The sequence below is a fragment of the Ambystoma mexicanum genome, chromosome 4p (assembly GCF_040938575.1).
Source record: "Ambystoma mexicanum isolate Mex_15411 chromosome 4p, UKY_AmexF1_1, whole genome shotgun sequence".
In the NCBI taxonomy this organism is placed as follows: domain Eukaryota; kingdom Metazoa; phylum Chordata; class Amphibia; order Caudata; family Ambystomatidae; genus Ambystoma; species Ambystoma mexicanum.
The window spans coordinates 1,064,068,125-1,064,085,212 of NC_090927.1; positions in this window are offsets into that span (position 1 = coordinate 1,064,068,125).

Below are 17,088 nucleotides of genomic sequence, written 5' to 3' on the forward strand. Positions count from 1 at the left end.
AACCCCAGGTGCTCTGCCAGTGTCCCAAATTCGTGCCCACAGAACGGTGGTCCGTTGTCGGACTTGACCCACTTGGGGATCCCCCACTCACTGAAGACCTCTTCTATCGTTGCCGCAACTTGAGAGAACGCTGTGGAGCTGACTCTCTTGGCAATCGGAAATCTTGAGTGTTCATCCACGAAGAGCAGAATATAGTCGCCCGCTTCAGTGGGCCCGTAAAAATCCATGGCTACTCGTTCCCAAGGGTGCTCAGGTATTTGAGTGTGTTGGAGCGGGGGCGGATGTTCTGCAGGGGCTGTGCACTGACAGGCGTGGCAGTTCCTCACCCACTCGTCCACAGCTGCGTCCAGGAGGGGGAACCACACATCCCATCCTCGTCGCCAAATGTTGCCTAGGGATCTAGGCCCAAATGAAGGACGCACACACGGAGAGATAGGAGGAACTTCTTTATTCTTTCACAACTAAAAGGAAGTGGCATTCGCAGCGCACGTGCCCCATAACCCCCTTGCACAGTCAGACTCCGCCTTTCCAACGGAGGGGGCTCCCGAGCGTTAACCCCTTGAGTCCCGGGTAACAGTGCACCAATAAAGAATGCAGTTCTGATCATTAATGACAGTAAAACAATGATGAATGTGATACACAAATACATTATGCCCCTGTATGTCAGGTTGCAGCCTTTATTTCCAGAGAACCGTGGGTGCCTCTCCTCCTGCGGGAGGACTAAATTGCTGCTCTGGACCCCCATCTCGATCATTCACCCAATGTCAATTTTTATACTTTCTGTGTTTAAGAGTATCCGGTGATCCACATGTGTCCCCCCTCTTTGGGTGAAGAATAGTCTCTGATCTTACTTATCTCAGGATACAGTTCTTTTGCTAGACTATGGGAAAACATCTGATTAAATAACACTTCAGTGAGTCACTTTACTGTGCGTGTTTGAAGTAAGTAAGCTCCCAATCCACTCCTCGGATTTGCTTCAGTCCTGAGGACATATTGTACGTTGGTCAGTATGAAGGAATAGGGGAAAAAATAACAACAAATATAACAAGTGGAGTTCTTGAGACTGCTTCCTTGATCTGTCCCTCTGCGGAAGGCTTTTAGAATCTCATCAGATAGTTGCGCTGATGGTTAGAGTGTTCCACTTGGAGCACAATTCCGTGCAAGAGCATTCCCATCTGTGCAATAGTAGCTGGATCTCTGATGAATGTGAGGACATCAACATCGATTGGTCTCCCCACTAGCTCTGGAAAGTCAGTGACTAGGCGAAAGAGGACATTGTGTGCCAACCTGCTGTCTTCTGGTGACAGGAACATCCGTCCTGTCTTTGCTGAGGTTCAGGATTATATGTTCTTTTCCTTAATGTAAACAATGTCTGCACTGTCCGGTCGCGTGGATTGCGACTAGGGATTACTATTGTATTTAAAAGATGGCTTCAAAGTTCTGTATTTGCTGGGTCTCGAAGAAACGTAAGTGCGTCTGTTGTTCTTCCTACAAGAGTTGGACAGTCTTCGATTATACGAAAGAACAATGCGTTGATAAGCTCATTAATTTCCGCCTGTTTTTGGGACATGTGGTTTCTCCTCACTGTACTCAGGGAGTAGGTGAAATTGTTCGGCAATGACAGTGAGCAGTTGTCTTATTGTCTTTTCGTTTTCAGGATCTTGAAGAAAGTCAGTGACATTGGTGAGCCTCCCTACCAATGACGGGTATGATCTTAGCACTAGATCAAAATAGGTGACCACATCCTTGGCGATGTTGCTACTGTGGGACACCATAAGTGATTCCGAATAGGGTCTCAGTATGGAATGAGTCAGGATACTGTATTTGCTTCCAATGTAAGTGTACTCGGTCAACATTTGGCATATTCTTTTCTCATAAAGGCTTAAGTGTGCCTTAGTCCAAAGTTCAGTAGTCCACCGACTGTGTTGTCGCTTATACGTGCAATTCTCTTCTTCACCCTGCAACTAGGATGCACAGAGTGTCCATTTTCTATGTCCTTACCCCCTTTTTTTGCTTAGAGGAAGTGTCCAATTTAAGCCACAACTTGCAAAAGGTTCTTTGTCCTTGTCTAGCTGGTCAAGCGCACTTCTTCCTCGTCATTTATCCCATCTGCACGTGCTGTGGTTCTTTCCCGTCGCTAGTCGATTCCTCTCGTTGGGGTGCAGGCAGTGGGCCTTCTACGATGTAGGGTTTAATATCGCTGGGTTTAATATCGCTGAGAAAAATCCAAGCTCTCCTTATAGTTTCACTGTGGATGGAGTGCAGTCCTCCACTGTAAAAGGACAGTTTAATCTTGGCTCGTCCCACTTTTTCCTTGTATGATTCTTCACAAGGACGGCGTCTCCAGGGAAGATGGATGGAACACGTAAACCTTGAACTTGGTCTGGTTTAGTATCTCCTTCTGTGTTCTGTGCTGCTCTGCACCCTTTTCGTCGTCGCTGCAGCTTGTCTGGAATTACAGTACGGCAAGATGTCACGCAGTTCAGATAGTTTTGCATTTCAGACCCTAAAACGGCTATTGACTGGGTGTCACATCTAGCTCTATCTCGGGGTGTCAAGGGAGTTCTCATTCTTCTTCCTGTGGCTATCTCGTGTGGCGTAAGATGATGGTCGGAACCGGGTTGGTTCCGAAGTGCATACAGTGCCAGTGGAAGGCAGTGCAACCATCCCTTCCTTAGAGTAAGCTTCAACTTGGCTATCCTTTCCTTTAACAAGCCATTGAGCTTCTTACAGAGCCCATTACCTTGCGGATGATACGCCGACGAGAACTTGTGCTTTATACCAAGCAACATGCTAATCTGTTCAAACGTCTCATTTACAAAATGAGCTCCTTTGTCTGATCTCATGACTTCACACACCCCCCACCTGGGGAACACCTCCCTCACTAAAAATGTGGCCGCACAGGTAGAGTCTGGGTGTGTACAGGGACCTGCCTCAATCCATCTAGAGAATGGACACACCACAACAATTAAGTATCTGTACCCGTTACATACTTGAATCATGTCGATGTAGTCGACATGCAAGTGCTGAAAAGGCCCATTTGGCCTGGGGATGACTCCTCATTACTTTTAATGTGTGCCCAGCTGTGAATTGCTGGCAGATTTTACAGTTTACCATAAAGAATGCAACACGCTCCGCTAAATTCGGTATGAACCAGTCTTCCGCGAGCGTTGCTTCTAGATTCTCTTTTGTCATATGTGCTGGATAATGTAGCTGTTCCAGCGCTATTTTTAATAGGGCTACAGGCATTATTGGTTTACCAGTGCTATCTTGTCGCCACAAGCTGTCAGAGGGATTTAAAGAACACCCTCAATGTTTCCAGAGGTTCGTCTCTTTCTGTGGTGCCTCTCCTTGCAGTTCCATTAGCTGCGTTTGTCCCAAATTACTGTAACTCTCATGTGCAGTTCGTGTAACCATCATTCGCTCGTTGGCATGGATAACTTCCACTGCCATGATCGTCTCACTTTTGGATGCCATACGCTTGGCTTCCGTGTCTGCCGCTTGATTTCTGCGTGAGATAAAATCTGTCACCTACGTGTGGGCGGCGCATTTCACGACCGCTATGTCCACTGGGAGCTATAGTGTCTTAATGAGCCTGTCTAATAAGGTTGCGTGCTGTACTGGCATGCCGTCTGCTGGGAGGTAGCCCCTCCTTATCCGACGTGCTAGGCCTGCGTGCACCGTCGACGTCACATAGGCAGAGTCACTGTGCACCATTACTTCCTGGTCTGCGTGATTCTCAATGGTGAGTATCAACGTCAATAATTCTGCAGCCTGTGCTGAATAATGAGATGGTATTCGTGCACTAAGAAGCACTCGAAATTATCCATTTGCTGTGTGCTTCATCACAGCAACGCCTGTGTATCTTTGCCCATCATTTTGGTCGATCCTTCAAGACCCGTCAATAAAGACAAATTCTCTTTCACCCTGGGGATTTCATTTCACCCTGGGGATTTCATCATAGAATTCTTCATAATTTGCACAGTCATGTATCAGCTCTTCTTCAGTGACTGGTTCGGCTATAAACGTAGCTGGGTTCACCATCTTTCATCAGACTACCTTAATCGATGGATTCGATATGATCACTTCATAAGCAGAAGCTCTCTGAGATGTCAGTGTGCCCTTTGGTTTCTCTAGAATGGCAAATGGGGAGTGCTCGACGTACAATGTCATGGAGCATCCCATCACAATGGTTGTAACCTTCTTTATGGTGAAAGCTGCGGCAGCTAAACTTTGTTCACAAGGAGAATTACCTCTCATTACTGGGTCAAAATTCCCACTATAGTATGCCAGGAGCTTGTACCCCAACGTGGTCCTCTGTGTGAGTACTGTCGTCATAATGCTGCCGTTCGTGTGTGAAAACAGGTAAAATTCCTCTGCATAATTGGGTATCCCAAGAATGGGTGCTGTGCAAATAGCTCTTTTGAGTTCAGCAACTCCTTTCTCCATGGTCTCAGACCATTCAATCTTTTCTTTCGTTGCTTGGGCCTTCTTTAGGGCCTGAAATAAAGGCTTAGTATAGGAGCTGTAGTCGAAGACCCATGCCCTGACATAGTTGCACATGCCTAGAAAGCTCTGCATCTGTTTTATCGTGTGTGGCTTAGCTGTGTTCAGTATGGCTTCAGCCCTTTCTGGGTTCACACTCTTTCCCTCATGTGAGATCAGCTGGCCTATGTACAGCACCTCTTGTTGACAATATTGTAACTTTTCTTTGTCAACTTTATATCCTTTCTCAGCCAGTATAGTCAATAGCTGAACCTAATCATGCCTGCATTGCTCTTCTGTTGTGCTGCAAATTAGGATGTCATCCACATATTGCAGGACAACGCTTTCTAATGCAACATTGCTCAAGTCCATCTGCAGAACTCTGTTCAAAATAGAAGGAGACTCACAGTACCCCTGTGGCAGCTTTGTGCTTTTCAGACGCATCTGTCTGAACGTGAATGACGTCAGATCATATGAGTCATTGTGCAACGGGATTGAGAAAAATGCATTTTTCAGGTCAATCACCATGAAATATTTTGCCTCAACGGGTATGTTTCATAGAATTGTAGACGGGTTAGGAACTAGAGGGTACTCGGCCTCAACAATATCATTTATTGGGCATAAATCCTGGATTAAACGCCAAGACCCTCCCTTTGATTTCTTGATCGGATAAACCGCGGTATTGCATGACGACTCTGACATCACTAAGATGCCCTGTTCCACCATTGCAGAAATTGTCTTAAAAATCCCCTCATTTGCCTCTCTGGACATGGGATCTTGTCTGGCTTTTGGTAGAATCGCTCCTGGTTTCAGTTTAATCTTCACTTCTCCAACCCCCTTCAAGAGGCCTACGTCATAGTGGCCTGTAGTCCATACTGAGACAGGCACCTTGGCCATATCGTCATCAAAATATTCAGCACGATTTTGTGCCAACATCATTCACTGTGGTACTTCTCTTTTAATAATTTTTACCCAAAAAGTGAGACTCACTTCCACCATTGTCTCTTCCTTTTCTGTTTGTTCTTCAAACAGATCATCATCGGTGACGTCAGTCACTCGACATGCTTCTTCAATTGCAATTATTGCACACCATTGTCGGCCCTTGTCATCATAACCGTCAATCAAGGCCACCTTCCCTCGTATTGCAGCTGTGTGTATCAACAAGGGAAATACTTGTCCCTTCTCCTCATGCATCGGTATTCTTGGTCTAAATAAGAACTCATCAGGGGTTCTCATGATTTTGTCTGCAAGGCCTGGCAATTCTGCCATAAGCACACGTATACCATATGCGAAAATTTCAGGCTCCAATGGTATAGCCCTCATGGCTATGTGTCCTGAGTATGCCCTAATCATTTCACATACATTTCAGTAGTGCATTCCTGGTGTGGAACATACTATGCCCTCCTCCGTGAACGAGATTGTCATGTTTAATTTTGTCATTAAATCTCGACCCAAAATGTGTTTACTGGGGTCTGTCGAGAATATAATAAGTGTACATTCATTTAACATTCTCCTATGTAGACTGCAAGTGCATTTGTGAACGGAACACGACTGGTAGCTCCTGTAAAACTTTGAGTATTTATGGCCTCGCCGGACAAGGAAAACTTGCCTTCACGTATGAACGAGCGTGTTGCACCCGTGTCAACTAAGAAGGAATATTCTTTATCCCTTATAACGACATCCACCCTAGGTTCCCTGTGAGGGGCTGGTGTCACTGATAGGATAGAACACATCAGGGTTCCCAGTGAGCTGTCCTAGTCCATATACAAATTTGACCCACTGTGTGCTTGTGGATTTCCCCCATGTCCATTGTTACTTCCCATTGCAGGGTCCGGAGTCTGCCCTGTGCTCATCGTCTGTGATAACTGCAACAGCGCCTGTTGGGATTGTCCTTGTGGAAAATTCCCCATACTCTGAGGTTGCATGCCTTGTTGCGCTCCTGGCGCTTGTTGTTGCACTGTGTGATTCTGTGCAATACCCTGCTGTAAAACTGCAGGTAGATTAGTCATGCCTGCTCCTGTCCCTTGGCCGTTCTGCATCATGCCTTGGTTTCTGCATGTGCGCGCCAAGTGCCCTGTCATTCCACACAACCAACATACTGGAGGTGGTTGGATCATTTGCACGTTTTACATATCTTGGTTACCATTTTGCATATTTTGAAAACCTCCTTGATTATTTTGGAAACCTCCCTGATTGCTCTGCCATCCTCTCCCCCTGCGATAAAACCCACTACGGCTCTGATTATTCTGCTATGGGTTAGTCACCTGCTGCATGCTCGATTCAGCTGCGCTAGTTATCATGGCTCCCTCAAGAGCATATTTTGACTATTTCTTTTGCACCAATTTCGCTTCCTTACCCTTTCGTGCAGCTTCTTTTTTGCGATTCTTTTCTTGCAGCAGCCTACAATAGTGTTCAATGGTCACCTGTATTTCAGCCCAAGGCTTGGCCTCTATTCCCATCAATTTCTTGAGTTGTCTCTGGCAGCCCTTGGCACAATATATGGTAAAACACAGGTATAGATTTCGTCCAAGATTTGAGTCTTGAGCACACATGCGTCTTGAAAATTCTGTATGTAAATTAACGGATCCTCAGATTCCTTCATTTTTCGCGTCATTATAGCTCCCATATCGGAAGTATCTGGGTATAGCACTCGTAGCGCCTTCCATACTGCGGCTCTTCAATTGTTAAATGGAGCTTCGTAATGTGAGGTATTAATTGTGGTTACACCAGGGTAGCCTGCTCTTGCCCACACATCGTCTGCTCTCTCACCAAGTATGGCGATTAGGAGACCTTTGATGTCCCCTATAGCTACTGTGTTTCCTCCTGTCATCTTTTCTAACTCATGTATCCACGTTCCGGCTCCCGATGTCAGCATTGGGAGCTTGTTTCTCAAGTTTTCTCGGTCCACGTGTGGCCATGGAATATATTGCGGTCTTACTCCCCTTTCTCAAGCAACGGAAACTGGGATGTATAGCTCTCTCTTCCCTCATGGTTCTTCTATCTAAGGCAGGGTTAATATTCCTGCCTCGTCGCCTGCCTGGCAGGGACCCAAGTCTGTCCACGTAGGACGGTGAAGACACCCCCCCCTCTGACCGTGTGATACTTCTTCAAGTCGGTTTTATGGCGTGGCTGATCCCGATGCCCTCGGTGCAGACTCGCTAGTGTCTGACCATCTTATTCCTTTATCCCTTGGGAGTCGTCTTTCGCTCCGTCTCCCTTCTTCATTTTCCTCACGCTCCTCCCTTTCTGAGTTGGCCATTGTCTGTCCCCAATTCGTGCAACTTCTTGCATCGTCTTGGTTCCCACTGATTTCTAATCTGTCCAGGGATAGTTCCCTATTCCCACTACTTCGGGTGACATCCTCCGTCTCGTAGAGCTGAGTGCTCTCCAGGCGCTCGTCTTCTCCCGCCCCTTGGGGTGTTTGTTCCAGCCCCATTTCATTGTATATTTTATCGATCGTTTCTCCGATGTTTCTGGTGTCGAAGTCATCTTCAATATTCGCCCTAGACATGCCTGGTACTGAATCGTACGCAGGAAAGAATTCTTGAATGTCTTCCCAATCTACTACTGTAGCAGGTTTCCTAACCTCTCTCCCCAGATAGTCGAGATCGCGTGCTCTCTATCTTCGCTTACGTTCTACATCGTCATCGAATTCTTTGCACTTCCTCATCTCTTCTCTGACCCTATCTTCTTCCTTTTTCTTTTCATCCTATCTTCTTCCTTTTTCTTTTCATTTCTACGTTCATCTGCCCTTCGAATTTCCTCATCTCTCTGTCTCTTTATTCTTTTCTCTCGTATTCTTTGTTCTTCCTCTAACCTTTGCTGTTCCTGTCTGTCTTGATCATTGGCTGCTCTTGGGTTGCGATTGAACTATCTTTCTTACTCTTCGAGATATAGTTGTTCTCGCTTTTGTCTGTCTTTCTTTCTTATTCTTTCATCTCTTAATTCCTTCTCTTTCCCCTTTCCCTGTACATCCTCTATTCTTTCTTTTTGTTTCGCGTCATCAATGCCTTTGCCATCAAGTTTAAATCAAATTCGTCCCCTCATCCATTTGTTTTTTGCGAATGCTATCTCATCAGTTCTATCTTCGTTTCCCTTCCATCTTTTCCCTTCTCTCTCCTTGTCAAGAGATGCACTTGTCTGTGCCTGCTCCCTTCTTTCGTCATCGCGTCTCTCCTTGTCCCTTGGGACTGTGGAGGCAATATTCTTGCCCTTATCTTTCCCTTGATTCTCGTCACTACTATGTGTAGGTGACTCATATGCGGGGTTGCTGTACCCCGTGGCTGCTTTAAGTTCTCTCAGTGGGTATAATCCCTCATCCTTACTTTCTTCAACTTTTGTTTCGGTTGGGGCGGGTGGCGCGGTAGGCGTCTCACCCCCCTCTGAGCATATATTAAGTATCCAATCTACTGGCGGCTCCTCTTCCTTTCCCTGTTCATACATTTTCCAAAGCTCCAGAACAGCCAGGTGTTTTTCTAGCTTTTTGCCCGTCTATGTGGCATGCAGATATGTCGTCATGCATTTGTTGCAAGACGGCTTTAGATAAAGACCCACCTTGTGGCCATTGCATAAACATTTTGTGGGCAGTTCCTTTAACCCACTCTGTACTGTACTTCTTCAATTTCGGTGCGTGTTTCGGCAACTGTTTGCATAAGTGTGTCAAAGGAGTTATGTCCTCCATGCTTTAATCTGTTCCCTTTCCTTTTATATAACACTGGTCAATACTTTCATGTGACTTAAACAGTTCCAACAATATGAGTGAGCACCAAACACTGCAAGCTCCAATCCCAAATTTTCACAAAATTTTATACCTTCTAATTTATTAAAAAAACATCAATTCATATGCGATTTTATCTCAGCTGTTAAATCGCGTAAAATTTAAATCAGTTTTCTCAAAGAAATGTTTTGATATATGACGTCACAACAAAAAACATGTAAGACACACGCTTGACAAACTAGACGAACACCAGCTGGTCACAGTTATCTCTGCCTCTAATCATCCCCTTCATGGACTCTAAACATACCCCTTTCACAACGTCTTTAACCGTCGTGGTAGTCTACCTTTAGCTGGGACTCTGGGTACACGTTTCTTCTAGCCGCTTGTATTAAAAGCGTAGGAATAAGGCAAATCCTCTCACTTCTCGGGTGTCCCCCCGGTAATCTCTCTCTCTTCTCGGGTGTCCTCCCTGGTAACCTTTATTTACTTAATTGTTCTCGAGTCATTATTCCCATATATATATTACACTGCCACGATAGTGGCAGTGTAGTTATGGTTAAGTTGGTGTTTCCATAGGAAGAGCTCTTTTTGGGCGGCTTATAACTTCGCCCCCTCTGGACGAATCCTCACCAAACTTTGCAAAAAAGTATATGGCCCACTCTGAATTTTTTTGCAAAGTTTGGTGAGGATTCGTCCAGGGGGGGGGAAAAGTTATAGGGGGGTCCCAAAATTTCAGTTTTTTCCCATAGACTGAATGGGAAAAAACTGTTGCTCACGCCTACAGCCCAAACCGCTGGACGGATTTTCATCAAATTTGGACTAGGAGCAGCGGCTTGGTCCCGAAAGCGTGCTTTTGCAAATTTGGTGAAAATCCGTCCAGTAGTTATTTTTAAAATGACCAAAAAGTAGGTAAAAAAAATGAGTGATATCTGTGTTCACTTCGCGGACACACTTCCCTGTTCGCTCCACGGACAGGACGGTGAATGGGCAAGCAGCTTGCGTGATGTCCGCGGACATCTGATGTGCTCTCTCATTGGATGTGGTGAAAGCATGCAGTGCGTCTGGCTTCAGAGACGCCCGCCATCTTTCTATCCCGCATGAGAGGCTTTGTCAGGTCAGCAGAAGCGTGTCTGTCTCCTGTTCCTCCCACCCCCGCTCATGCCCCGTTTCTGCCCCACCCCCCGCTCATGCCCCATGTGTCCCTTCTGTCCCCCCACCCCCGCTCATGCCCCGTGTGTCCTTCCTGTCCCCCCCACCCCCGCTCATGCTCCGTGTCTCCCCTGTTCCTCCAGACCCCCGCTCACGCCATCGCACACGGTGGCCAGCGGAGGGCCGAGGAGCGGGATCTGCCGCACAAACTCATGTCCGTGTTTTTGTTCGTCTCCTGACATACAAAGCCCCCCACCCCCCGCTCATGACCCGTGTGTCTCTCTCCCTCCCCCCACTCCCCGCTCATGCCCCGTGTGTCTCTCTCCCTCCCCCAACCCCCCGCTCATGCCCCATGTGTCTCTCCCCTCCCCCCCACCCCCTGCTCATGCCCCGTGTGTCTCTCCCCTACCCCCACCCCCCCGCTCATGCCCCGTGTGTCACTCCCCTTCCCCCCACCCCCCCGCTCATGCTCCATTTGTCTCTCCCCTTCCCCCATCGCCCGCTCATGCCCCGTGTGTCTCTCCCCTCCCCCCACCCCCGCTCATGCCCCGTGTGTCTCTCCCCCTCCTCCCCACCCCCTGCTCATGCCCCGTGTGTCTCTCCCCCTCCCACCCACCCCCCGCTCATGCCCTGTGTCTGTCTCCTGTTGCCCCCCACCCCCCGCTCATGCCCCGTGTCTGTCTCTGTTGTGTCCCCCACCCCCGCTCATGCCCCGTGTCTCTCTCCTGTTGTCCTGTTGCCCCCACCCCCCGCTCATACCCCGTGTCTGTCTCCTGTTCCCCACACCCGCTCATGCCCCGTGTCTCTCTCCTGTTGCCCCCCGCTCATGCCCCGTGTCTGTCACCTGTACCCCCCACCCCCGCTCATGCCCCGTGTCTCTCTCCTGTTGCCCCCCACCCCCCACTCATGCCCCGTGTCTGTCTCCTGTACCCTCCCCCACCCCCTGCTCATGCCCCGTGTCTCTCTCCTGTTGCCCCCCACCCCCTGCTCATGCCCCGTGTCTGTCTCCTGTACCCCCCAACCCCCGCTCATGCCCTGTGTCTCTCTCCTGTTGCCCTCCACCCCGCTATCATGCCCCGTGTCTGTCTTCTGTTCCCCCCACCCCCGCTCAGGCCCTGTGTCTGTCTCCTGTTCCCCCCACCCCCCGCTCATGCCCCGTGTCTGTCTCCTGTTTCCCCCCACCCATGCCCCGTGTCTGTCTCCTGTACCCCACCACCCCCCGCTCATGCCCCGTGTCTGTCTTCTGTTCTCCCCACCCCCCACTCATGCCCCGTGTCTGTGTCTCCTGTTCCCCCCACACCCCGCTCATGCCCCGTGTCTGTCTCCTGTTGCCCCCACCCCCCGCTCATGCCCCGTGTCTGTCTCCTGTAACCCCCCACCACCTCCTGCCCCGTGTCTCTCTCCTGTTGCCCCCACCCCCTGCTCATGCCCCGTGTCTGTCTCCTGTATCCCCCACCCCCCGCTCATGCCCTGCGTCTCTCCTGTTGCCCCCCACACACCCGCTCATGCCCCGTGTCTGTCTTCTGTTCTCCCCACCCCCACTCATGCCCTGTGTCTGTCTCCTGTTCTCCTCACCCCCCACTCATGCCCCGTGTCTGTGTCTCCTGTTCCCCCCACCCCCGCTCATGCCCCGTGTCTGTCTCCTGTTGCCCCCCACCCCCTGCTCATGCCCCGTGTCTGTCTCCTGTACCCCCCACCACCCCCTGCTCATGCCCCGTGTCTCTCTCCTGCTGCCCCCCACCCCCTGCTCATGCCCTGTGTCTGTCTCCTGTATCCCCCACCCCCCGCTCATGCCCTGTGTCTCTCCTGTTGCCCCCCACACCCCTGCTCATGCCCCGTGTCTGTCTTCTGTTCTCCCCACCCCCGCTGATGCCCCGTGTCTGTCTCCTGTTCCCCCCACCCCGCTCATGCCCCGTGTCTCTCTCCTGTTGCCCCCACCCATGCCCGTGTCTGTCTCCTGTACCCCCCACCCCCCGCTCATGCCCCGTGTCTCTCTCCTGTTGCCCCCACCCCCTGCTCATGCCCCGTGTCTGTCTCCTGTTGCCCTCCACCCCCCCGCTCATTCCCCCCATGTCTGTCTCCTGTTCTCCCAACCCCCGCTCATGCCCCGTGTCTCTCTCCTGTTGGCCCCACCCCCGCTCATGCCCCGTGTCTGTCTCCTGTTTCCCCCACCCGCTCATGCCCCGTGTCTCTCTCCTGTTGCCCCCCAGCCCCCACTCATGCCCCGTGTCTCTCTCCTGTTGCCCCCCACCCCCTGCTCATGCCCCATGTCTGTCTCCTGTACCCCCCACCCTCCGCTCATGCCCCGTGTCTGTCTTCTGTTCCCCCCACCCCCGCTCAGGCCCTGTGTCTGTCTCCTGTTCCCCCCACCCCCCACTCATGCCCTGTGTCTCTCTCCTGTTGCCCCCCAACCCTATCATGCCCCGTGTCTGTCTTCTGTTCCCCCCACCCCCGCTCATGCCCCGTGTCTGTCTCCTGTTTCCCCCCACCCATGCCCCGTGTCTGTCTCCTGTACCCCACCACCCCCCGCTCATGCCCCGTGTCTGTCTTCTGTTCTCCCCACCCCCCACTCATGCCCCGTGTCTGTGTCTCCTGTTCCCCCTACCCCCCGCTCATGCCCCGTGTCTGTCTCCTGTTGCCCCCCACCCCCTGCTCATGCCCCGTGTCTGTCTCCTGTACCCCCACCACCTCCTGCTCATGCCCCGTGTCTCTCTCCTGTTGCCCCCCACCCCCTGCTCATGCCCCGTGTCTGTCTCCTGTATCCCCCACCCCCCGCCCATGCCCTGTGTCTCTCCTGTTGCCCCCCACACTCCTGCTCTTGCCCCGTGTCTGTCTTCTGTTCTCCCCACCCCCGCTCATGCCCTGTGTCTGTCTCCTGTTCTCCCCACCCCCCACTCATGCCCCGTGTCTGTGTCTGCTGTTCCCCCCACCCCCCGCTCATGCCCCGTGTCTGTCTCCTGTTGCCCCCCACCCCCCACTCATGCCCCGTGTCTGTCTGTCTCCTGTACCCCCCACCACCCCCTGCTCATGCCCCGTGTCTCTCTCCTGTTGCCCCCCACCCCCTGCTCATGCCCCGTGTCTGTCTCCTGTATCCCCCCCACCCCCCGCTCATGCCCTGTGTCTCTCCTGTTGCCCCCCACACCCCCGCTCATGCCCCCTGTCTGTCTTCTGTTCTCCCCACCCCCGCTCATGCCCCGTGTCTCTCTCCTGTTGCCCCCACCCATGCCCGTGTCTGTCTCCTGTACCCCACCACCGCCCACTCATGCCCCGTGTCTCTCTCCTGTTGCCCCCATCCCCCGCTCATGCCGCCTGTGTCTGTCTCCTGTTGCCCTCCACCCCCCCGCTCATGCCCCGTATCTGTCTCCTGTTCTCCCCACCCCCGCTCATGCCCCGTGTCTCTCTCCTATTGGCCCCACCCCCGCTCATGCCCCGTGTCTGTCTCCTGTTGCCCCCTACCCCCCCGCTCGTGCCCCGTGACTGTCTCCTGTTCTCCCCACCCCCCGCTCATGCCCTGTGTCTGTCTCCTGTTCTCCCCACCCCCCGCTCATGCCCCGTGTCTCTCTCCTGTTGGCCCCACCCCCGTTGGCCCCACCCCCCGCTCATGCCCCGTGTCTGTCTCCTGTTGCCACTCACCCCGCTCATGCCCCGTGTCTCTGTTGTTCCCCCACCCCCCGCTCATGCCCCGTGTCTGTCACCTGTTCCCCCCACCCCCTGCTCATGCCCTTTGTCTCTCTCCTGTTGTCCCCCACCCCCCGCTCATGCCCCGTGTCTGTCTCCTGTACCCCCCACCCTCCGCTCATGCCCAGTGTCTCTTCTCCTGTTGCCCTCACCACCGCTCATGCCCCGTGTCTTCCTCTTGTCCCCCCACTCCTCGCTGATGCCCTGTGTCTTCTTCCTGTTCCCTCCCACCCCCTGCTCATGCCCCGTGTCTTCCTCTTGTCCCCCCTCCTATGATGCCCCTTGTTGACCTCTTGTTCCACCCACCCCCCGCTCATGCCCAGTGTCTCCCTTCTTTCCCCCCCAACCCCCGCTCATGCCCCGTGTCTTCCTTTCCCCCCCACTCCCCGCTCATGCCCCGTGTCTCCCTTCTTCCCCCCCATCCCCCGCTCATGCCCCGTGTCTGCACTGTTGGAACAGGGCAGACACGGGGCATGAGCGGTGGTGGGGGCCCCACCTTGCCCTACCCCCGCTCATGCCCCGTGTCTCTCCTGTTCACCCCCACCCCCGCTCATGCTCTGTGTCTGTCTCCCTCCTTTTCTCCCAGCTCATGGCCCGTGTCTCCCCTGTTCACCCCCACCCCCGCTCATGCCCTGTGTCTCCCTTCTCCCCCCAACCCCCCACTCCTGCCCCGTGTCTCCCTTCTTTCCCGCTCATGCCCCGTGTCTCCCTTCTTCCCCCACCCCACCCCCCGCTCATGCCCCGTGTCTCCCTTCTTTCCCGCTCATGCCCCGTGTCTCCCTTCTTTCCGCCCCCTGCTCATGCCCCGTGTCTCTCTCCTGGTCTTCCCGACCCCCCGCCGATGCCCTGTTGTGTTCTCTTTATACAACCTGCCTTCCCTTTCCCTGGTGTCCATCTTGGTAAAAGATTTTCCTTCCTACACTGGGACGCCTGCCTGCGGCGTCCCGGTTTGGGAAGAAACATCTTTTTTTTACCACCCTGGGTTCCCACTTTGAGAACCTAGGATGCTAGTGGTCTTCCTCTATTGAAAAGGACGTTATGGTTATGTTGCACTAATAAAAAACTATGAAATTCAGTAAAATAAAATGTGTTAAAGTGACTTTATGGTTAAGTTGCACTAATAAAAACCTATGAAATTCAGTAAAAAAACTTTGTTAAAGGGACATTATGGTTAAGTTGCGCTACTAAAAACCTATGAAATTCAGTAAAAAAACGTTAAAGGGACGTTATGGTTAAGTTTCGCTACTAAAAACCTATGAAATTCAGTAAAAAAACTTTGTTGAAGGGACGTTATGGTTAAGTTGCGCTACTAAAAACCTATGAAATTCAGTAAACAAACTTTGTTAAAGGGACGTTATGGTTAAGTTGCGCTACTAAAAACCTATGAAATTCAGTGAAAAAACTTTGTTAAAGGAACGTTATGGTTAAGTTGCGCTACTAAAAACCTATGAAATTCAGTGAAAAAACTTTGTTAAAGGGACGTTATGGTTCCAAGTAAAACCGAAAAACCCTTGAAATTCGCCAGTTATGGTAAGCTAAGCAACCATAACTCGCGCCACCACCGTGCACTGCTAAGACTAACACCCACGACATCAAAGATGACATCACCCGCAAGCATAACTCATAATTGCGCTGGCACCATTATCAACGGTGCCGGCGCATCCATGCTCCACACCCCCATTCTGCCCTATTGGGCAGAATGAGGATCGGGAGCCCGGCAATTACTGGCCCATTCATCTCTTAATGGGCCAGTATTGCCCAATAGCGGGAGGCGGTGCCGGTAGCGAGCATGGCGGTAGCCGTGCCTGCCATACAGGCACGTCTACCGCCATGCTCGTAATGAGGCCCATTGTTTCTTTTTGAAGTCACTCTGACTTCATAAAGAAATTATTTCCGTTAAGGACTGAACCATAACGGAAATAATGTCTTTATGAAGGCAGAGTGACTTCAAAAATAAAATATTTATTTTTGAAGTCATAGGGCTTCCACCACCCCATGACATGGAGGCCTCCAGCCTAGGGATCTTCATGTCATGGGGTGGGGGTAGCCACCAGACTTTTTGTATTCACTCTGCCTTCATAAAGACATTTTTTCTGTTATAGAAATCATTTCTTTAGAAATGCAGAGTGAATTCAAAAAGAAAATGTAAAAAAAAAAAAGATACATTTGCAACAAAAAAAATGTTTTTTTACTCCAAGTTGGAGCCCCTTCCAGAACATGTGCTCGCGGGGCCCCCCACACCGCGGGGTGTGCGGGGGCCCCTGTTACGCCAGTGCTTCATACAAGCAGTGACATTTATACTCAAAACTCGTCATAATTGACGTGTAACACTTAAAAGTTTATCATGCAATTCTATTGGTAGGAAAAGGTAACTTTAATATAGGTCCTATATCTGTATATGGTTATGGAGTGAGGGGGAATAGATAAACACTGTCAGGTGGGTGCCTAAGCCCTTCCTTCAAAAATGACTACTGTAGACGTCACTAATAGTACTACGTCCCATTGGTTCTACTAACCATAGGACCCTAAATTATTTGGTCCATTGTGATTGGGTTGGCACCAACCTATGCATTTTCTTCCACTTCGCTTAGCAGCACGCAGAACAGCCAGCCAGGTGCAGGGTGCCCCTCAGCTACCTGGCCTTCCTCCAATTAAGGTTACAATCAATCATCGCTTCAGCAACTGTGTGTCAATTTTACTGTGGTTGGCCTCGAAACTGCATCTTCTGTCTGGAAAAGTTCTGATATCTCTGCCTGGGCGGATGGCAAGCGTAGGTGTGAACCTGTGCTCCTTCTCGCTCGGCTGGTCACGTGCTACCCACACCGTGAATTTGTCTAGTTTCTCTCAATTTGTGCATTTAATTCTTATTCAGCTTGCCACCTGCCTCCTTATCTCGACCTTTCAAAGACAGGATATTCTGTTCTTAAGTTTCAATTATATGTAGCTACTGTTCGTTCCTTCTATTGGTATGACCTTGGCTCTACTGGCACAAGTTGCATCTGCCGAGTTTCGATTCAGCCGTCTCTTCTCGTTTTACTAGAATATGAGTTTCTGATCAT